Here is a 24,616-nt window from a genome sequence, read left to right on the forward strand (position 1 = left end):
AATTTACATCAAACAAGAGACTGTCAAAATTATAAATTGCAAAATTGATAATTTTGATTGCATTAAATTAGAAAGGTTTTGCACAAACAATATCAATGCAATTAAGATTAGAAGAAAACTAGAAAGATGGGAAATGATTTTTATAGTCAATATTTCTGATAAAGGCCTCATTTTTCAAATATATAAAGAATTGATTCAGACTGATAAGAACACAAGTTATTCCTCAAATGATATGTTGGTAAGGGATATGTTCAGATAGTTTTCATATGAAGAAATTAAAGACATCTGAAGTCATATGAAAAAATGCCCTAAATCACTTTTGACTAGATAGATACAAATAAAACAACTCTGACACCTAGCAGTTTGGCGATGGAATACTCATACATTCTTGAGAACATATAGAGAAATTGGAACTCTAATATATTGTTGCTGTAGTTGAGTACTATTCCAACATACTGGAGAACAATTTCAAACTATTTCCAAAGGGCAATCAAACTGTCTATATTATTTGATTCAATAATACCATTATTAGTTCAATAGTCCAGAACTCGTGAAAAGGACTAGTATATACACGGCTATTTTGCTGCTGGTATAGAACTGGAAATTGAGGGCATGTTCATCAATTAGGGAATGGCTGGATAAGTGGTGGTATGCAACTATAATGAAATACTATTATGCCATTAGAAATTATGAGTGGACAGATTTTAGGGAAAAAAAAGCCTGGAAAAACTTGTACTAATGTTAAGTAAGGTGTGGGGCAGAACCAAGAGAATACAGTACACACTAATAATATTTTTTTTCTTTGATAATCAACTATGATCAACTTAGCTCCTTTTAACAATATACAATGAAACACAACAATTCTGAAAGTCTCACTATGGAAATGCTATCCATATCCACAGAAAGAACTATGGAGACTGAATGCAAATTGAAGAAGAATAGATTCACTTTTTGGTGGTTTTCCTTTTTTTCTATTTTCTATATTCTATATAGTAAGACTATTCTAGAAATATGTTTACATGATTATATGTGTATAACTTATGTCAGACTGCTTGCCATCTTGGGGAAGAGAAGGGAAAAAGAAGGTGAAAATAATTGAAGCTAAAAATGTTTGCCTGAGACCAATTCATTTTTTTCCATTTCAGGCTTTGGATTTGAAAGTTTTGACTATTGTTATTTTCTTCTGAGTTTGTTTTGGTCTTCTTTTTCACTATGGTAACTTTTTTCTGACCAAAATTTTTAAGGTCTTAAAATTAAAGCAAGAACAAAAGTATGAAGGCCTCCTCCCAAACTTGGTTCATCTTTCCTACGTTTTGTTTGAGGATAGTGGACTCAATCTTAAAAGGAGGAACTACAAATTTCTCTTCTCAACATAAAATTCTATTGTGGGTCATAATTGCTGAGTGAGTTGTTTCCTTGCACACAAGTTACAGCACTTGGGATGCTAGATTGTTTCATTACTAGGGTCAAACAGATTGCATGCTGTGTGTGAATTCTTCTGGGTCTCAGCCTAGCATACTCTGATCATTTTTTTACCCTATTGGTAATTCACAAGGCCATTTTTCCATTGGAAAGAAGAAAAAATAGCAGATGATTATTTTTAGACATAGCCTGGCTTGCAAAACCACATTTTTATGAACTGGTCCCAATAGAATATGGGAAGCTTCACCCTTCGAAACTGAGAGACTTCAAATTTGTGTCAAGCAAGAAAGGAAAGATTTAGCTTATTGGTCACTTTTGTATGCCCATTCTATTTTGCTCTAGCACCCAATTAAAAGACTTTGTGTAATCATGGGTGATTCATAGAATACCTGCACGTAAGAAAAAAATAAAAGGTTGGGACTCTTCATTCTGCTTTTTGAAAAGCAAGCTTGCCAAACATTATCAAATGATGTCAGTAGGCACATCAAATTTAATCTTTTGAAAAGACTAACACACTACCCCCCTTTATGGTTTATGTTCTATTTGACATTTTTAATCATTCATATTTATCATTCAAGATTTTGTCAAAAGATAAATGCTTCATCTTCAGTCATTTGAAGGTATGATTGGTTGCGACTTTAAAGTTTAATTTTAAATTTCCAAAATTTTTTTGAGGTGTTTCCATTTATAAAATGACAATCTATCTGTAAAACTTCTTTTGGGTTTGTTCAAACAGGCATATCACAATTAATACTAGCTTTCTCATATTTCTCTATTATTATTGCTTTTTTATATAATAATAATAATAATAATAATAATAATAATAATAATAATGATAAAGAGTTCATGGGTCTTTTTTATTTGCAAATTGCCACTCACTTCCAAACTTTCTTTGGCTGGAAATATTAACACCTTTCCTAACCAACTTCTCATTGTTTTCCAATCTGTCTCCTGGTGGATAGATAGTGTTTTCACCTGGTGGTGAAACAAATATGAGCAGAAGAAGACTAAATTGAAGAAAAGTTTGCTATTTCAGGAAGGAAGTTACAAAGGATTCAGTTGAAGGAACCAGTGGAGCTATAGAGGTACACTGAAAAGGTAAGATTGTTGAGGAGATAAAATAATAGCATGGATTACTTTTGACAAAGCAAGATCTCTACTACAACTGTATCCCAAAAGAGATGCAAAAAAGGAAAAGAACCTATGTACAATAATATTTGTGGTATTTCTTTTATAGTGTTAAAGAATTGGAAATTAAAGTGATGCCCATCAGTTGGGGAATGGTTGAACAAACTATGGTATGTGATTATGAAGAAATGATATCTTACAATAAGAAATCCTGAGTAGAATATTCTCAGAAAAATTTAAAAAGACTTATAAGAGCTAATGTAAAGTAAAATATATTGTGTAAACAATAGCAGCAGTACTGTAAGATGACCAGCAATGAATGAAAACTTCTCTCAGAAATTCAAAGACTCAAAACAACTCTGAATGATTTATGATGATGGATGCTATCCAAACCCATTGAAAACTGATAGGTTTTAGAATACAATTTGAAACTTGTTTTTTAAAGTTTTTTTTTTCTTGAGGTTTCTCTTGTTTTTCTTTTGAAGTGAGGAATCTCATTGATCTATGTTTTCTTTCACAACATGACTATTATGGAAATATTTTGCATGAAAGAACATATATTATCTATATCAAATTTCTTGCTTCCTCAATAAGAGGGTATGGGGAGGGAATAAGGGAGAGAATTTAGAACTCAATGTTTTAAAAATACTAAAACATTTTACTTGGAACTGGGGAAAATAACATACTAAATAAATAAATTTTAAGAAGAGAAAAATTAGGGTGGTTTACTCAGGCAGATGAAGTTTTAGGATTACTGGACTTGGAAAAGAAAAAGAAATGAATTTAAGTAGAGATGATGGTTCTACCATTGTTTGAAGTAGGTGAATATAATGATGCAGATCTGTTCATTGGATCCTCAATTTGATTGCATTCATAATGAAATCTAACTCTTGATTTTACTTGGTATATCTTTAACATTTAAAATGTAGGACTGCTTATCTATAACTGAAAAAAGAAAAAGCTGATATTTATGATATTAATGGATTTTAAAGGAGACAATAGGTTTTGATGATGAGTTGGATGTAAAAGTTAGAATTATAATTAGGAGTCAGAATGAACTCAATTGATGAATGAACTCTTGAATTTTTGAAAATGATTAAGTGTAGGAAGGTTGGTACTATTGAGATGTTAGAAGGAGAGACAGATTAGGGTATAAAGGTAATTAAATTTGAAGCATTTTTGTTGTTGTTGCATTGGTTTGGCATCAAGGTAGAGGTACCAAACAGGAAATTGTAAATGTCTGTCAAACTCTGGAAACGGATTAAAGATGGAGACATGTTATTGGATAGAGGTAATAGTTAAAGTAATGGGGAGAGGATTCAAAGAGAAAAAACAATTGGTGATGGGAAGGTGACAAGGAGAAGACTAAAGAAATAGATCTGCTTTGAGGAATTAAATAGGATATTTATAAGGGATAAACAGAATGATCACTAAGTGGTAGTGAGGGCCCAATGGAATTTAAATGATACAAAGTGATACTTGGCCTAATCATTATGGATTTTCTGACATTAAACACCATACCTCTACAGTCATGCGTGGAAGTGGAAAGAAGTCTACAGTAATCATCTACAGTTGAAATAGAGCAAGATAGATATAGTAGAAAAAGAAAATGGAAAGTGGAAAGAATGGGGATAAACTGTAAAATGAATGAATTTGACTATATTAAATTAAAAATGTTTTGCACTAATAAAATCAATGTTGCCAAATTAGAAGGAAAGCAGAAAGCTGGGAAACAATCTTCGCAACCAAGAGTTCTAATAAAGGTCTCATTTCTAAAATAAATAGAGAATTGCATCAAATTTATAAGATCACAAGTTATTCCTCAATTGATGAATGTCAGAGGATATGGTCAGACAGTTTTCAAATGAAGAAATTAAAGCTACATTTATCATGTGAAAAAATGCTTCAAATCACTATTGATTATAGAAATGCAAATTAAAATAACGAGGTATCATCTTACACCTGTAATATTAGCACAGATGAGAAAAAGAGAAGATAATCAATGGTGGAGAAGTTGTCGGAGGATTGGGACATTAATGCATTGCTGGAGGAGTTGTGAATGGGTCCAACATTTCGAGAGCAATAAGGAACTATGCCCAAAGAGCTATAAAACTAATCATACCCTTTGACCTAGCAATTCCAATTCTAGGTATATAATGGCAAGAAATTATAAAAAATGGGGAAAATCCTACATGTTCCAAAATTTTCATAGCAGTTCTTTTGGAAATTTAGAGGATCCCCATCAATTGGGGAATGGCTTAACAAGTTATGACACATGAATACTATGGGCGATTATTGTTCTATAAGAAACCAAAAATGGTCAGACTCTAGAGAAGCAGGGAATTACTTACCAGATCTGATGCTGAGTGCAGGGAATAAAACCAAGAGAACAATGTCCACATCAATAATATTATGAGATAAACAACCTTGATGGAAGCAGCTCCTCTCGACAGTTCAGAGAGCAAGGACAGCTTTATTTGACTAGTTATGGAGTATAATATCCCCAACTAGAAGAAGGAAAACAAAACAAAAACATGCAAAAAAGTAAGAAAAACAACCCTTTGGAATCTAATGAACACTTTATAAAAATTATCTTTTATGTTATGTCTTTCCCTCATTCCCAATTCCTCATGCCCAAAATTGCTAATTTGTAAATATGTTTAACAAGTTATGTATGTAAAATGGTGTTCCCTGCTTAGGGGAGGGGGAAAGGAAGCGTGCAGGGAAATTTTAAAATTTGGAAATATGCATATACAAATGGATGTAAACAATTAAATAAAATTTAGAATTAAAAAGAGAGAGAGAGAATAGGGATTCTAATATGTTCTCAAACAAACAAACAAAAAGACTACTACCCAGAGACTGGCAAGTGAAGTCATAAAAAATATAAACAGTTTGAGACAATATAGAGGGGGTAAAATATATGAAGAGGGCAAAGTACATTCATGGATTCCATATACTCTTATGATTTAAATTAAAACTTCAATGTGGACTTCAGCCAAGGCAGCAGAGAAAAGACATGCACTGTGCTAAGGTCTCCTGGTCTTCCATCATATATAATATGAAACAAACCTCACCAGAAATTTGTTCTACAAAACTCCAAAAAATAAGCTAGGAGAAGAAGCTCTACGAACAAGGTCTGTCTCCAGGGATCATGTGTAAGCCTGAGGCAGAGAGCAGAGAGCCAGAAGGTGTAGGATGAGAGCCAGAGTAATCTAAGATCAGCTGTGGAGGCTTTGATTGTCGGACCAGAGTTCCGGGGTGCTCCAGGAGGGCTAGAGGGCAAGTTTTGGTGCAAAGAGTTGCAGAGTGCGGCTGGGCATTGATCCTCTGTGCTTGACTAGTCTGGAGGAACATGGACTCCATACTTTCATTTCAGTGGAGTCCTCTTCCCAGAACTAACACAATAATATGCCCTCCCCTCCCCCCAGATTCATGCAGGCACAGAAAAGCTCTAATGATTAAATATGGAAATTAATTATCTTGTTCCAGGGCCCAGCCCACATTGTTCAAGGATAAAAGTACCCAGCAGCTACTACCCACACTCCCCAGGCCTATGGAGAGAATCTCAAATCAAAGTCACAGACACACCAGAGAAAACAACCAGTACCTTCTAGTGGCAGGCCCACTTGGAGTTATTAAACCCAGTGAGCAAAGCCACTAGGGATCTCAACACCAAACCTCTGGGAATCAGCCCCTCCAACAACACAAGAACATAGTTGAATGAAGAAAGGCCAGCAAAAAGGGGGCCCATGGAGAAATACTTAGAAGAAATAGATTCTAACCCAGAGAGATCTAACACTTCTGAGGAGAATGTGAATTGGTCTCCAGCCCAGAAAGACTTCCTTGAAGAAATAAGGAAGAAGTTTAAAAATCAATTGGAAAAATTGGGAAAAGAAACTCGAAAGAAAATTAACACCTTGCAAGCAGAAAACAAATCCTTGGAAAACACAGCTCGACAAATACAAAACGAGAACAACTCTCTCAGATCTTCTATTAGACAAATGGAAAAAGAAAATGACTCTCTCAAAACTTCACTTGGGCAAATGGAAAACTCCTTCAAAAATAGAATTGAACAATTGGAAAAGGAGCTGCTAAAGGTAAATAAAGAAAATTTATCTTTAAAAAAAGAATGTATTGGCAAAACTAATAAATACATGAGACAGCTAGATTGTGTTGAAAAAAATCAAAAGATCGAAAATATAGAATCAAGAACACATCAAGAAGGGACAACCTGAGAATTGTTATAAGCCTTACTGTAAACACTGAAGAGATTTAAGATTACAGGATTTAGTGATAGAAAACTGCCCTGATATCATGGAAGCAAAGGACAAAATAGTTATTGAGAGAATATTGATCCCCCTAAAGAAAGAGATCCTAAAATGAAAACACCAAGGAATGTTGTGGTCAAATTCCAGAACTATCAGTTGAAAGAAAAAATCCTGCAAGCAAGCAGAAACAATTTAAATACCAAGGAGTCACAGTGAGGATTACACAGGACCTAGGCGCATCAACATTAAGGGATCAAAGGGCCTGGAATATGATGTTCCAAAGAACAAAGGAGCTTGGAAGGCACCTAAGAATCCACTATCCAGCAAAGCTGAGCCTTCTTTTCCAGGGGGAAAAGATGGACATTTAATGAAATGGGAGACTTCCAATATTTCCTGATGAAAATATCGGAGCTAAATAGAAAATTTGGACATCAAACAGATGCTCAAGAGACAAATGTAAAGGTAAAAAAAAAGGAAAAGAAAAGAGGCAAAAGAAAAAAACTGTTATCCAATAAGATGAAACTGGCTATATACCTATTTGGGTGAAAGTGTCTCACAAGTCTCAAGAACTGTAACTCTATTAGAGAAAATATACTTAGCCAGAAGTGATGGACATTCATAACTTTCCTGTGACTCAGAATTATTTAAAAACAAAACCTCCATTAAAAGGGTAACAGTAAGGAGATGGGAGGATGGAGGAGACTGAATGGGGAAAATGACATTACATCAAGAGGTACAAAAGACCTATTGTAATACAGAGGAAAGAAGGAAGAGTTGAGAACCACCTAAATCTTCATCTCATCAGACTTGGCTTGAAGTTAACTTAGAAAGACATAATTAAGTTAAGAAACTTATCTTACCTTTCATGCATTAAAAGGAGAAAAGGGGATAGGGGAACAAGGGGGAAGACAAAAGGGGGAACAAACAGAAGGAAGGGAAGAAGGGAAAAAGGGAAATGGGAAAGAAAGGAGAAAGGGATTTATATAGGAGAGCAAACACACTGAAGGTGGTGTTATTCAGAAACAAAACAGTGAGGAAAATGGATAAAGGAACAAAAGGGGAAAAACAGAAACAGAAGGAAGATAGCATGGAGTGCAATAGTTAGTGTGAATGTGATGAAATATCCCTTAAATGTAAGCACATAGCAGAATTGATTAAAAACCAGAATCCTAAAATATGTTGCTTTCAATAAACTTATTTAAAGAATAGAGATACATGTAGAAGAAAGGGAAAAGGTTGGAGCAAAATATATTTTGCTTCAACTGAAGTGAAAAAAAGAAGGGGTAGCAATTCTTATCTCAGACAAAGCAACTGCAAAAATAGTTAGTGTTCAAAGAGATAAGGAAGGAAACCATATCCTCCTAAAAGGTACTCTAGAAAATAAAGTAATTTCAATAATAAATATGTATGCAACCAATGGTACAGCATCCGCATTCTTAAAGGAGAAGGTAAAAGAGCTACAGGAAGACAAATATAGCAAAACTCTACCAGTGGGAGACATCAATCTCCCATTCTCAGATTTAGACAAATCTGATCATAAAATAAACAAGAAGGAAATTAAGGAGGTAAATAGATTGTTAGAAAACCTAGATATGATAGACTTATGGAGGAAATTGAATGGGAATAGAAAGGAATATATTTTTCCCCCTGCAGGACATCACACACAAAAATTGACAATGTACTAGGACATAAAAAAACCTAATGATCAATTACAGAAAGGAAGAAATAGTGAATACATCTTTCTCAGATCATAGAGAAATAAAAATTATAAGCAATACTGGGCCAGGGATGCTAAACTAACTGGAAACTAAATAACTTCATTTTAAAGAATGAGTGGATCAAGCATCAAATTATAGAAATAATTAATTATTTCATCCTAGATAATGACAATATTGAAAGAACTTACCAAAACTTTGGGATTCACGCAAGGAGGCTGTCAGGGTATATATTACATCTTGAAATGCTTACATGAATAAATTAGAGAAAGAAGAAATCAAAGAACCAAATATGTAACCAAAAGAATTAGAGAAAAACAAATTAAAAGCTCCCAATTAAATACCAAATAAGAAATTCTAAAAATTAAATGAGAAATTAATAAAACTGAAAGCAAGAAAACTATTGAACTAATAAATAAAAACAAGAGCTGGTATTCTGAAAAAACCAATAAAATTGATGAAGCTCTGGTCAAATTGATTCACAAAAAAGAAAGAAGAAAGTGAAATTGTTAGTATGATAAATGAAAAACCAGTGAACTCCCCCACCAATGATGAGGAAATTAAAGTAATAAATCGGGAATTATTTTTCCCAACACTATGCCAATAAAGTTAACAATATAAGTGAATAGGACAAATATTTACAAAAAAATATAAGTTGCGCAGATTAAATGAAGAGGAAATTAAAAACCTAAATAACCTTACCTAAGAAAAAGAAATTCAACAAGCCATTTTTGAACTCCATAAGAAAAAAATCTCGAGGGCCAGATGGATTCACAAGTGAATTCTATCAAACATTTACTGAACAATTGCATCCAATTCTTTATAAACACTTTGGAAAAACAGGTGAAGATGGAACTCTGCCTAACTCTTTCTTTTTTTAATGTAATTTTATTAAAGACATTATCTGAATTTTACAATTCCCCCCCCAATCTTGCTTCGGCCCCCCACGGAAAGCACTCTGTCAGTCTTTATTTTGTTTCCATGTTGTATATTGATCCAAATTGGGTGTCATGAGAGAGAAATCATATAGTTAGAGAAGAAAAGTCTAAGAGGTAGCAAGATCAGACCATAAGATATCTTTTATTTCCTAAATTAAAGGGAATAGTCCTTGCACATTGTTCAAACAACCACAGCTCCTTATGTGGATAAAGATGGCACTCTCCTTTGCAGACAGCCCAAAATTGTTCCCAATTGTTGCACTGATGGAATGAGCAAGTCCTTCAAGTTTGAACATCACTCCCATGTTGCTGTTAGGGTGGAGAGTGTTTTTCTGGTTCTGCTCATCTCACTCAGCATCAGTTCATGCAAATCCCTCCAGGCTTCCCTGAAATCCCATCCCTTCTGGTTTCTAATAGAACAATAGTGTTCCATGACATACATATGCCACAGTTTGCTAAGCCGTTCCCCAATTGAAGGGCATTTACTTGATTTCCAATTCTTTGCCACCACAAACAAGGCTCCTATGAATATTTTTGTACAAGTAATGTTTTTACCCTTTCTCTTCATCTCTTCAGGGTATAGACCCAGTAGTGGTATTGCTGGGTCAAAGGATATGCACATTTTTGTTGCCCTTTAGACAAAGTTCCAAATAGCTCTCCAGAAGGGCTGGATGAGTTCACAGCTCCACCAACAGTGTAATAGTGTCCCAGATTTCCCACAATCCTCCCAACAATGATCATTATCCTTCCCAGTCATATTAGCCAATCTGAGAGGTGTGAGGTGGTACCTCAGAGAAGCTTTAATTTGCATTTCTCTAATAATTAATGATTTAGAGCATTTTTTCATATGACTATGGATTACTTTGATCTCCTCATCTGTAAATTGCCTTTGCATATCCTTTGACCATTTGTCAATTGGGGAATGGCTTTTTTGTTTTAAAAATATTACTCAGTTCTCTGTATGTTTTAGAAATGAGTCCTTTGTCAGAATCATAGTTGTAAAGATTTCTTCCCAATTTAGTACATTTTGTTTGATCTTGGTTACATTGGTTTTATCTGTGCAAACCCTTTTTAGTTTAATGCAATCAAAATCATCTAATTGGATTTTGGTGATGTTCTACAACTCTTCCTTAGTCATAAACTGCTCCCCTTCCTATAGATCTGACAGGTAGACTACACCTTGATGTTCTAATTTGCTTATACTATTGTTTTTATGTCTATGTCCTGTAACCATTTGGATCTTATCTTGGTAAAGGATGTGAGGTGTTGGTCTAATCTAAGTTTCTTTCATACTAACTTCCAATTATCCCAGCAATTTTTATCAAAGAGGCAGTTTTTATCCCAATGGCCAGACTCTTTGGGTTTATCAAACAGCAGATTACTATTATCATCTCCTGCTTTTACACCTAGTCTATTCCACTGGTACACCACTCTGTTTCTTAGCCAATACCAAACAGTTTTGATGACTGATGCTTTATAATATAATTTTAGATCGGGTAGGGCTAAGCCACCTTCTTTTGCACTTTTTTTCATTAAGATCCTGGCAATTCTTGAATTTTTATTTCTCCATATGAAATTACTTAAAATTTTTTTCTAAGTCATTAAAGTAATTTTTTGGAATTTTGATTGGTAGGGCACTAAACAGATAGTTTAGCTTTGGTAGAATTGTCATTTTCATTATATTAGCTCTCCCTATCCATGAGTAGTTGATATTTGCCCAGTTATTTAAATCTGATTTAATTTGTGTGAGAAGGGTTTTATAATTGTTTTCAAAAAGATTCTGAGTCTGTCTTGGCAAATAGACTACCAAATATTTTTTTATTTTCTGAGGTTACTTTGAATGGGATTTCTCTTTCCAGCCCTTCCTGCTGTTTCTTGCTAGACATATATAGAAAAGTTGAGGATTTGTGAGGGTTTATTTTACAACCTGCAACTTTGCTAAAATTGCTAATTGTTTCCAGTAGTTTTTTGGATGATTTTTTTGGATTCTCTAGGTAGACCAACATGTCATCTGTGAATAGTGGGAGTTTTGTCTCTTCCTTCCCAATTCTAATCCCTTTAATTTCTTTTTCTTCTCTAACTGCTGATGCTAACATTTCTAATACAACATTGAATAGTGGTGGTGATAATGGGCACGCTTGTTTCACTGCTGATCTTTTTGGGAATGCCTCTAGCCTCTCCCCATTAAATATAATACTTGTTGATGGTTTCAAATAGATACTGCTAATTATTTTAAGGAAGAGTCCTACACTCTCTATTGTTTTTAATAGGAATGGATGCTGTATTTTGCCAAAAGGTTTTTCAGCATCTATTGATATGATCATATGATTTCTGATAGCTTTTTTGTTGATATAATTGAGTATACTAACAGTTTTCCTAATATTGAACCAACCCTGCATTCCTTGTACTTGATCATAATGTATTATCCTAGTGATGACTTTTTGTAATAGTTTTGCTAAGATTTTATTTAGGATTTTTGCATCTATATTCATCAGGGAAATAGGTCTATAATTTTCTTTCTCTGTACTAACACTTCCTGGTTTAGGTGACAGTACCATATTGGTTTCATAGAAAGAGTTAGGCAGAGTTACATCTTTCCCTATTTTTCCAAAGGGTTTATATAGGATTGGAATGAATTGTTCCTAAATGTTTGGTAGAATTCAATTCTGAATCCATCAGGCCGTGGAGATTTTTTTTTTAGGGAGTTCAATAATTGATTGTTGAATTTCTTTTTCTGAGATAGGGTTGTTTAGGTATTTAATCTCTTCATTTAACCTGGGCAACTTATAGTTTTGGTAAATATTCAACCATTTCACTTAGATTATCAAATTTATTGGCATAGATTTGGGCAAAATAATTTCAAATTATTACTTTAATTTCCTCCTCATTGTTGGTGAGTTCACCTTTTTTGTTTATGATACTAGCTATTTGGTTTTTTTCTTTCTAATTTTTAATCAAATTGACCAGTGGTTTATCAATTTTATTGTTTTTTTCCTAATACCAACTTTTGGTTTTATTTATTAATTCAATAGTTTTTTTGCTTTCAATTTTATTAATTTCTCTTTTTATTTTTAGAATTTCTAATTTGGTATTTAATTGGGAATTTTTTATTTTTTCTTTCTCTAATTTTTTTAGTTGCATTTTAGTTCATTATGTTCCTCTTTCTCCAATTTATTCATGTAAGCATTTAGAGCCATAATATATCCCCTGAGAGTTGCTTTGAATGAATCCCATATGTTTTGGTATGTTGTTTCATTATTATCATTATCCAGGATAAAATAGTTAATTCTTTCTATAATTTGTTTTTTGGTACGTTCATTTTATAAAATGAGGTTATTTAATTTACAATTGTTCTGGGTCTATATCTCCTAGGCCCAGTACTGCATATGACTTTTATTGCATTGTGGATGTATTCACTATTTCTGCCTTTCTCCAGTTGATCATTAGCTTTTTATGTCCTAGTACATGCTCAATTTTTGTATAAGTTCCATGTAGTGCAGAGAAAAAGGCATATTCCTTTCTATCCCCATTCAGTTTTGTCCATAAGTCTACCATATTTAATTTTTCTAGCAATCTATTTACCTCCCTAATTTCTTTCTTGTTTGTTTTATGATTAGATTTATCTAGTTCTGATAGCAGGAGGTTGAGGTCTCCCACTAGTAGAGTTTTGCTGTCTATGTCTTCCTGTAATTCTTTCAGCTTCTCCTCTAAGAATTTGGGTGCTGTCCCACTGGGTACATATATATTCAATATTGAAATGACTTTATTGTCTATGGTACGTTTTAGGATAAAGTTTCCTTCCTTATCTCTTTTAATGCTGTCTGTTTTTGCAGCTGCTTTGTTTGAGAAAATTATTGCTATCCCTGCTTTCTTTACTTCAGCTGAAGCAAAATATATTTTGCTCCAACCTTTTACCTTTACTCTATATGTATCTCTCTGCTTCAAATCAGTTTCTTTTAAGTAGCATATTGTAGTATTCTGGTTTTTAATCCACTCTGCTATTCGCTTAGGTTTTAAGGGAGAGTTCATCCCATTCACATTCAAGGTTATGTTTACCAGTTCTTTATTGCCCTCCATGCTATCTTCCCTCTGTTTGTATTTTTCCCCCGTTCACCCCACTTTTTTTCCATATTCCCCAGTATTTTGTTTCTGAATACCACCTCCTTCAGTGTGTTTGCCCTCCTATATCACACCCTCCACTTTCTTTCCCCTTTCTCTTTTTCCCTTTTCCCTTCCCTTCCTTTTGTTTTTTCCCCTTTTCCCCCCACTGCCCTTCCCTTTCTCCATCCCCCCTCCCCCTTTCCCCTTTTAATTCTTGGAAGGTAAGATGTTTTATAAGTTAACTGAGTATGTGTAGGTTGACTTTAAGTCAAATCTGATGAGAAGAAGATTCAGGTGTTTCTCCTCTGCTCCCTTCTTCCCCACTATTACCATAGGGTTTTTTGTACCTCTTAGTATAATGAGATTTACCCCATTCAATTCCCTCCCTCCTTCCGTCTCTTGCCTGTCCCCCTTTTAAGGAGGTAGTGTTTTTTTTTAGATCATTCTAAGTCATAGAAAATTCTGAGTGTCTGTCTTCTAGTTCAGTATATTCTATCGAATAGAGTCAAAATTCTTGAGAGTTATTAGTGTCTTTTTCCCAAGTGGGGTTAAAGCCAGTTACATCCCATTAGATAGCAGTCTCATGGTTAGGTCATGAATGTCCATCCTTTCTGGCTAGGTATATTCTCTTTGTTAGAGTTACAATTCTCAATATATACGAGAATCTTTTTTTTTCCCCCATAGTGAGATATAGCCAGTTACACCTTACTGGAATGCATTGTTTTTCCTTTTACTGCCCCCACCCTTTTTTTGACCTTTTCATGTGTCTCTTGAAACTCCTGTTTGATGTCCAAATTTTCTGTTTAGCTCTGGTTTTTTCATCGGAAGTTTATGGAATTCTTCAATTTTGTTAAATATCCATTTTTTCCCTGGAAGAGAAGTCTCAGTTTTGCAGGAAAGTAGTTTCTTGACTGCATTCCAAGGTCCCTTGCTCTTCGAAATATCTCATTCCAGGCCCTTCTGTCCCTTAATGTTGATGCAGCCAGGTCCTGTGTGATCCTTACTGTGGATCCTTGATATTTAATTTTTTTTTTCTTTATGGCTGCTTGCAGGATTTTCTCTTTTATCTGATAATTCTGGAGTTTGGCCACAACATTCCTTGGTGTTTTCATTTTAGGATCTTTTTCTGGTGGGGATCAATGTACTCTTTCCATAACTACTTTGGCCTCTGATTCCATGATATCAGGGCAGTTTTCCATCACTAGATCGTGTAATATTAAGTCCAGGCTTTTTTTCTCTTCAATGTTTTCAGGAAGTCCTATAATTTTCAGGTTGCCCCTCCTCGATCTATTCTCAAGGTCAGTGGTTTTGTTGATGAGGTATTTTACATTTGCTTCTATTTTTTCTATTTTTTGACTTTGTTTAACTGACTCTTGCTGTCTCATAGAGTCATTAGTTTCTGTAGACTCCATTCTTTTTTGTGGGAGGAGTTTTCTGCATTAACCTTTTGCAACTCCTTTTCCAATTGTTCAATTCTTTTGAAAGAGATTTCCATTTGACCAATTGAGGTTTTGAGAAAGTTAATTTCTTTCTGCATTTGCTCATTTGAGGATCTGAGAGATTTATTCTAATTTTGTAATTATCCAATTGTACTTTCTAAGGTTTTGTTTTCTTGTTGCAAGGTATTAATTGCCTCTCCCAAATTTTTAAGCACTATCCTTATTTCTTCAACGAAGCCTTTCTGTGCTGGAGACCAGATTGTATTCTCCTCAGAGGTTCCAGGTCTCTCTGAGTTAGGGTCTTTCCCTTCCAGGAATTTTTCTATGGATCCACCTTTCTGCTGACCCTTCTTCATTTTGCTAAGACCTGAGTTGGGGAGGGGCTGGTTCACAGGGGCTTGGGATCTCTACAGGCTTTACCCACTGAGTACAGTTTCTCTGGCTGGTCAGTAGGAGTTGGTGGTTTCTTTCTCTGGAGTGTTTGTGACCTTGTTTGAGGCCTTTTCCCTTTACTTGAAGGGAGGGGCTGGAGGTATTGAATTCCTTTGCCTTCACTCAATGGTGACCTTTACCCTGGCCTGAGGGCATTTCTCAGCTGGGCTGGTTCTTCTGCTCCCACACATGGGCCTGAGGCAGAAATAGTTTTCATTTGGTTGTTTGGGAGGAGGTCTGAGCTGCAGTGGGACAAGAGGAGCCCAGTATGGTGTCCACAGCTCTCTTGCACCAGAACTCTACCCCCAGTCCTGTACCCAAGCTCCAGGGTGACACCAACACCAGCACCTCTGCTTCCCTGTGGACCCAAGCCCCTTTTGTCCAGACCCACTGCTGATCCAGCAGGTCAGGCTCTCGGGCACTCAGACTCTGGGTTCCAATTCAGCTGTTAATCTGGCTGATCCAGGGCTGATCCTCCCTCTGAGCCCAGACTCACCCTCCCCAATTCGACCAAAGATGCTGCTGAAGACAAATCCTGAGGTAGATGTTCTTTCTCCTGGCTTTTCTTTCTGTTTTTTTGTGGGTCAGATTCTTTTAAGAGGTTTGTTTCATGTGATAGATGGGGAAAGAACAGGAGATTTTAGAACTGTGCCTGTCTTCTCTCCACCATCATGGCCAGAAGTTGCCTAACTCTTTCTATGATACGATTATGGTGCTGATACCTAAACCAAGAAGATTTAAATAGAGAAAGAAAATTAGGGACTTGTAGACTGTATCCCTGATGAAATTAGATGAAAAAATCTTAAATAAAATCTTAGCAAAACGATTAGAAGAAGTTATCACTAGGATATTTCATTATAATCAAGTAGGATTTATACCAGAAATGTAGGGTTGGTTCACTATTAGGAAAACTGTTGGTATAATTAATTATATCAATATCAAAGCTTTTGACAAACTACAGCACCCATTCCTAATAAAAATATCAGAGAGTGTAGGAATACATGGATTTTTCCTTGGAATAATAAGTAGTATCTCTCTGAAACCACCAAGAAGCATTATATGCACTGGGGATGGGCTAGAAGCATTCCCAATAAGATCAGGGATGAAAGAAGGGTTCCCATTATCACCACTACTATTCAATATTGTATTAGAAATTTTAGCTTCAGCAGTAAGAAAAGAATAAAAACAATTGAAGGATTTAAAATTGGGAAGGAAGAGACAGAATTTTGCCTCTTTGAAGATGACATGATGGTATACCTAGTAAATTCCAAAAAAATCATCTGAAAAACTACTAGAAATTAGAGCAACTTTAGCAAAGTAGTAGGATATAAAATAAACTCATAAATCCTCAACATTTCTATATATGGCTATCAAGATATAGCAGAAAGAGCAAGAAATAGAAATCCCATTCAAAGTATCCTCAGACAATATAAAATATGTAGGAGTCTACCTTGCAAGGCAGACTCAGAAACTTTTTCAAAACAATTACAAAACACTTTGCACACAAATAAAATCAGTTTTAAATAACTGGGCAAATATCATCTGTTCATGGATAGGTGGAGTTAATATATTAAAAATGACAATTTTACCAAAACTAAACTGTTTGTTTAGTGCCCCACCAGTCAATATTCTAAAAGTTTACTTTAATGAGTTAGAAAAGGTTGTAAGTAAATGCATATGGAGAAATGAAAAGTCAAGAATTTCCATGGATTCAGTGAAAAGCAATGCTAAAGAAGGTGACCTAACCTTACCAGATCTAAACTTATATTATAAAGCATCAGTCCTCAAAAACTGTCTGGTATTGTCTAAGAAATAGAGTGGTGGATTGGTGGAATAGACTAGGTGAAATGGCAGGAAATTGTTATAGTATTCTGTTGTTTAATAAACCCAAAGAATCTAGCCAATGGGATAAAAACTCTCTCTTTGATAAAAACTGTTGGGAATATTGGAAGTCAGTATGGAAGAAACTTGGATTAGACCAACACTTCACACACTAGACCAATATAAGATCAAATCACATACAGGACTTAGACATTAAAAAAATATATTATAAACAAACTAGAATATCAAGGAGTAGTTCACCTATCAGATCTCTCAATATTAAACAAAAGTACATTAAGTGGTATAGAATCCAAATTCTTAGATTAGAAGTTAAATGATCTAAAACAAAACATAGACAGTAAAATTGTATTAATGAGGGACAACAACTCCCTTTCAGAGAATTAGATAAATCTAACCAAAAATTAACAAGAAGAAAGGTAAGAAGGTGAATGTAATTTTACAAAATTTATTTATTTAAAAACCAATTACATAATTTTGATTCTATCAAACTAAAAAAACCTTTTACACAGACAAACCACTGTAACAAAGATCAAAAGAAATATAAAAAATTGGGAAACAATTTTTAAACCTAGTATTTATGACAAAGGAATCATTTCTAAAATATACAGTGAACTGAGTGATGTTGTCAATAAAACAAACCATTCCCCAATTGACAATTGGTCAAAGGATATGCAAAAACAATTTATAGCTGAGGAAATTGAAGTGGTCCATAGTCATATGAAAAATTGCTCTAAATCATTACTTATTAAAGAAATGCAAATTAAAGCATCTCTGAGGTTCCATCTCATATAACTCAGACTGGTGAATATGACCATAAAGGACAATGATCACTGTTGGAATGGATGTGGGAAAATCTGGAACACTATTACATTGTTGGTGGAGCTGTGAACTCATCCAACATTTCTGGAGAGTAGTATGCCCAAAGGGTGACAAAATTGTGCATACCCTTTGATTCAGCAATACCACTATGGCCTTTATACCCTGCAGGGATTATGAATAAGGATAAAAACATCACTTGTACACAAATATTCCTAGCAGACCTGTTTGTGGTAGCAAATTATTGGAAATTAGGTGAATGTCTTTCCATTTGGGTATGTCATGGAACATTATTTTTCTATTAGATACCAGGAGAGTTGGGAATTCAGGGAAGCCTGGAAGGATTTGCATGAATTGATGGTGAGTGAGATAATCAGAACCAGAAAAACATTGTACACCCTCCTTGATGGACTTACTCATTCCATCAATGCAACACCCAGGGACAGTTTTGGGCTATCTGCAATGAAGAATACCATTTGTATACAGAGAATGAATAATTGTGGAGTTAGAAAAAATGTTATCTTATTATGTAATTTTGCTATTTTTGTTCTTTATTTTTCCTTCCTTCGGGATATGATTTTTCTCTCATCAAATTCAACTGAGATTAATGTATACCATAGAAACAATGTAAAGACTAACATAATGCCTTCTGTGGGGGGTGGGGGATGGGGGGAGGGAAGCAAGAATGTGGGGAAAATATAAAATTGAAAATAAATAAAATCTTTCTAAAAGAAAAAAATAAAATTTTATTTCCATTTTGTATATTTGAAAACTTATGTTTAGATGGAAGGTATGAGTGGTAGATATGTATAAAACAATGGCATTAAAAACGGATTATATTGGGAGACGATGGTGGAGGCAAAGGAGACCTCCAACATAATAAGAGGCACAAAAGACTTATTTTATTATAGGGAAAGAATGTGAACACTGAATTAATCTTATTCTCAACAGATTTGGCTATGAGAAAAGTGCATACATTTCCAATTGGATTTAGAAATTTTTCCTATCCTACCAGGAAGAAGGGGGTGGAAAGGGAAAAGAAAGGGAAAGAAAGGGTTGTTAGAATGAATGGAAAATTTTGGGAGGTGTTTTTCCAAAAGGGTAGCACAGGTGAGATAGGATAAGATGTATGGAGAGAGAAGAAAGAAAGGACAGAGGTATAATACAGAGTAAATAATTAAAACTCTGAATGTGAAAGGGATGAACTCACTAATCACATGAAAGTGGATAACAAAGTGGAATAAAAAAACAGTATCTTACAATATATTGTTTGTAAGAAACAAATCTGAGGCAGATACACCCTTAGTAAAGGTAAAAAGAGGATGGGGGAAAAGAATTCTAATAGAAGACATAGTCAAGGCAAAACTAAATATAATTTAACTGGAAAAGGAAGGAAATTGCATCTTCCTAAAAGATACCATTGACAGTGAAGTAATATCAATATTAAACAAAAGTGCATTAAGTGGTATACAATCCTAATTCTTAGATGAGAAGCTAAATGACCTAAAGGAAGACATAGACGGTAAAATTATTAGTGATGGACAACTCCTTCTCTCATAATTAGATAAATCTGACCAAAAATTAAACAAAGAAAGTTAAGAAGGTGAATAGAATTTTAGTAAATTTATATATAATTAATCTCTGAGGAAAATTGAATGGGGATAGATAGGAATATATATTTTACTTTGAGGTATACAGCACATTCTCAAAAACTGATCATGCATAAGTGCATGAAATTTTAAAATCAAAATGTAAAAAGACAGATCATAATGCAATAAAAGTTACATATGATAAAGAACCATGGGAAAATCCATCTAAAATTGGAAATTAAATAGCATAATTTTAAAGAACGAGTGGATAAAACATCAAATCATAGAAGTAATCAAGAATTTCATCCAAGGCAATGACAATAATGAGAAATACTAAAACTTTTGGAATACCATGAAAACAGTTATTAATGGGATTTTTTTATAACTAAATGATTACGTGAATAAAAATGAAAAGAGGAGACCAATGATTTGGGTGTGCAACTAAAAAAAAATCTAGAAAAAAGCAAATTAAAATCCTCATTATAAAATCAAATTAGTAATTCTATAAATGAACGGAAAATTTAATATAATTGTAAGTAATACAAATATTAATTAATAAATATAACAAATAAAAAAATAAATAGAACAAATTTTAGAAGATCAATGAAATAGATAAACCTTTTGGCTAACTAGATGTAAAAAGAAAAGAAAATGAAATTACCAATTTTAAATATATGTTTTTTCAAATATATGTTCTTTAAAAGAAATTACTAATGAATAAAAAATTAAAGCAATAATTCAGAGCCAATGAATAATAAATTAAAGTAATAATTCAGAGCCCTTTTGTCAATCATATTTCAACAAATATATAATATAAATATAATATAAATGAGAATAATATGTACAAAAATTATAAATTTCTCTGATTAACAGAAAAGGAAATAAAATTATTAAATAATCCTATTTCCAAAAGAAGAATTTAACAAGTCTTCAGTTAATTCTCTAAGGAAAAACTCTCCAAGGCCCAATGAATTTAAAAGTGAATTGTACCAAACATTTAAAGAATAATTATTTCCAACTCCACATAAAAGATCTGAATAAATTTGAAGAATTCTGCCAAATTCTTTTTCTGACACTATTATGGTGCTAATTTCTAAACCAAGAAGAGTGAAAACAAATAAAATTACGGAGTAATTTACCTAATCAATATTCATGAAAAATTATAAATAAAATATTAACAAAGAGGTTACATTGCAAATAAAATATTACCAAAGAGATAGTAAGTTATTACTATTATACTCTACGAGGCTTAGGTAGGAATTGTATCAGGAATTCAAGGAATGGTTAAATATTAAGTGGGAAGAATCAATATATTTGGCCAAGTTAAAAAACCCCAACAGATATCATATGATTATATTAATAGGTAAGGAAAAATATTTTGACAAAATAAAATACTAATTCCCATTAAAATCCCTAGTGATCCTCATAATAAATAGTTTCCCTGACAATATATGCAGCATTATATGTAAACCATCAGCCACCATTATATGTAATGGAGATAAGCTTGAAGTATTTCCAGTAAGAATAGGAATGAAACAAGGATGATCATTACCACACTATTATTCAATATTTTGATTAAAAAGTCACTTTACAATAAGAAAAGAAAAAATAAATGGAATGATTTAAATAGATGATGAGGAAAGAAACTCTCACTCTGCAGATGATAAGATGGTATACAAGGATAACTGCAGACAATCAACTAAAATTGCTTGAAGCATTTAACAACTTTATCATAGTAGTAGTAAGATATAAATTGTTAGCATTTTGATATATTAACAGCAAAGAAAAGAAATTAGAGCTAAAAAAGAGATATTCTATTTAAATTATGAATGGACATCATAAAATCCTTGGGAGGCTACCTTCCAAGATAAATACAGAAGAAAACAATTAGAAAATATTTTTCACAAAAATAAAATAAAATTTCAAGAATTGGAAAAATGTCAATTGCTCATGGGTAGGTCAAGCTATTATAATAATAATAAAAATTCTATCAAAATTAAATTATTTTATCAGTGCAATACCTATCAATGTACCAAAAATTTTTACAATGCAAGAAAAAATAATTGTCAATGCATCGGGAGGAAGAAAAGATTAACAATATCAATGAAATTAATGGGAAAAAAGAGGCAGAGTAAGGTGGCACAGTCATATCAAATCTAAAACTTGATTATAAAATCATCAAGACTTTCTGTAGAGGATCCATGGAACAGAACAGATATAAAAGAAACATTATTAGTTGACTATAATAATCTAATATTTTATCAACCCAAATAATTGAGCTTCTGGAATTAAAATTTACTATTTGATAAAAACTGGGGGGAAATCTGGAAAACAGCATGGCAAAAACAAGACATAGACCAACATCTTTCTTCTTATACAAAGATAAGATTGAAATGGGTACATGGTTTTGACATAAAGGATTTTTATCATAAGTCAATAGAAGAAAAAAATATATTTCCTGTCAAATCTATGGAGAGGGAAAGATTGACCAAAAGATTGTGAATATTATAAATTATAAAGTGCATCAGTTTGATTATTTTAAATTAAAAGCTTTTGCATAAATAAAATCAATATAATCAAGATGAAAACGAGGGCAGTAAGTTAGGAAAGAATTTTTACCACTAGAGTTTCTTATAAAGAACTAATTTTGGTCTGGAAGGTGGCGGCAGCGGCGGTCCTGAGCGGCCAGCTTTGGCGGGGCGGCCCGGGGCCGGAGGCCGGGCCGTCCCCGAGGGGGCTGGTTGCTGGGGCCGGGAGCGCCACTCCGCGCCGGGGCCATGTCGGCCAGCGCCAAGCAGAAGCAGGAGGAGAGAAGCACCTGAAGATGCTGCCGGACATGACGGGGCTGGCGCACAACCGCAAATGCTTCGACTGTGTCCAGCGCGGCCCCACCTACGTGAACATGACCGTGGGCTCCTTCGTCTGCACCTCCTGCTCCGGCAGACTGCGAGGTTTAAATCCACCATATAGGGTGAAGTCCATCTCTATGACGACATTCACACAACAGGAAATTGAATTTCTCCAAAAACATGGAAATGAGGTTTATAAACAAATTTGGCTAGGATTATTTGATGATAGATCTTTAGCAATTCCAGAATTTAGGGATCCACAAAAAGTGAAAGAGTTTCTACAAGAAAAATATGAAAAGAAAAGATGGTATGTTCCTCCTGAACAAGCCAAAGTCGTGGCATCTGTCCATGCTTCTATATCTGGGTCTTCTGCTACTAGTACAAGCAGCACACCTGAGGTCAAACCACTTAAATCTCTTTTAGGAGAGACCACACCAGCCCTGCACTTGAATAAAGGCACACCCAGGCAATCACCCTTTGTAGTTCGGTCTCAAGCACAGCAGCAGCCAGAAAAGAAGCAGTTTGACCTCTTGAGTGACCTTGGCTCTGACATCTTTGCTGCTCCAACTCAGCAGGCAACTGCTACAGCAAATTTTGCTAACTTTGCACATTTCAACAGTCATACAGCTCAGAATTCTGCAAATGCAGATTTTGCAAACTTTGATGCATTTGGACAGTCTAGTGGTTCGAGTAACTTTGGAGGTTTCCCCACAGCAAGTCACTCTCCTTTTCAGCCCCAGCCTACTGGTGGAAGTGTGGGATCAGTAAATGCTAATTTTGCCCATTTTGATAACTTCCCCAAATCCTCCAGTGCTGATTTTGGAGCCTTCAATTCTTCCCAGAGCCATCAAACTGCAACAGCCATCAATAAAGTTGTAACAAAAAAAGCTAATCTTCAGACAACTGACAAATATGAGGCACTTGCTAATTTAGACAATATCTTCAGTACTGGGCAAGGTGGTGACCAGGGAAGTGGCTTCGGCACAGTAGTTAAAGCTCCACCAGGTGCTTCTGTTTCAACGCCGATTCAGTCAAGTATGTCATTGGACAAATACGCGGCCCTAGCAGAATTAGACTGTGTTTTCAGTTCAACAGCAACCTCTAGTAATACATATACTTCTACCAGTAATGTTAGCAGCAATGTTTTTGGAACAGTACCAGTGGGTGCTGCCTCACAGCCACAACCTGCATCTTCAAGTGTGCCTGCTCCATTTGGAGCTACACCTTCCACAAATCCATTTGTTGCTGCTCCTGGTCCTTCTGTGCCATCATCAACAAACCCATTCCAGACTAACCCCAGAGGAGCAACAGCTGCAACATTTGGGACAGCATCCATGAGTATGCTTATGGTGTTTGGAACACCCGCCTCCTACAGCCTTCCGACTAGCTTTAGTGGCAGTTTCCAGCAGCCTGCTTTCCCCGCCCAAGCAGCTTTTCCTCAACAAACAGCTTTCTCTCAGCAGCCCAATGATGGAGGTTTTGCAGCATTTGGACAGAGCAAGCCAGTGGTGACCCCTTTTCGTCAAGTGGCTGCTGCTGGAGTGTCTAGTAATCCTTTTATGGCTGGTGCACCAACAGGACAGTTTCCTACAGGAAGTTCATCAACCAACCCTTTCTTATAGCCTTAGAGACACTTTACTGGAATGGACTTTTATTGTGATCACCTAACATCTCTCCGCCTCTTGCACTGTTGTCTCCTTTCACTGATTTAGCTTTAAACACAAGAGAAGTCTTTAAAAAACCTGCATTGTGTATTAAACACCAGGTAAAAATGTGCAAAACAGAGGGCTCTGGCACCATCTTTTAATATGTGAATTGGCAGAAAAGGTAGCGGTATCATGTATAGTAAATTTGGCTAATAAGCTATTGCAGATACCACGTTCATTATGCTTGCAGTACTATACATATTTTTTTCTTAGAAATTAGCTATTTGTGCATATCAGTATTTGTAACTTTAACACATTGTTATGTGAGAAATGTTACTAGAGAAATAGATCAGCCACTTTAAGGTACTGTTATATCTCTTGGAATGAATGAACTAAATCATTTTATCCATTACTACTGGAAGTTATGA

The 24,616-nt window shown here is 34.6% G+C and overlaps 1 pseudogene; it reads left to right on the plus strand.

The window, feature by feature from the left end:
• Nucleotides 1–22,470: 22,470 nt before the first annotated feature.
• Nucleotides 22,471–24,379, plus strand: LOC141493870 (arf-GAP domain and FG repeat-containing protein 1 pseudogene; annotated as a pseudogene).
• The last annotated feature ends 237 nt before the right edge of the window (nt 24,380–24,616 follow it).

This window comes from Macrotis lagotis, chromosome 7 (assembly GCF_037893015.1).
Source record: "Macrotis lagotis isolate mMagLag1 chromosome 7, bilby.v1.9.chrom.fasta, whole genome shotgun sequence".
NCBI classification, from domain to species: domain Eukaryota; kingdom Metazoa; phylum Chordata; class Mammalia; order Peramelemorphia; family Peramelidae; genus Macrotis; species Macrotis lagotis.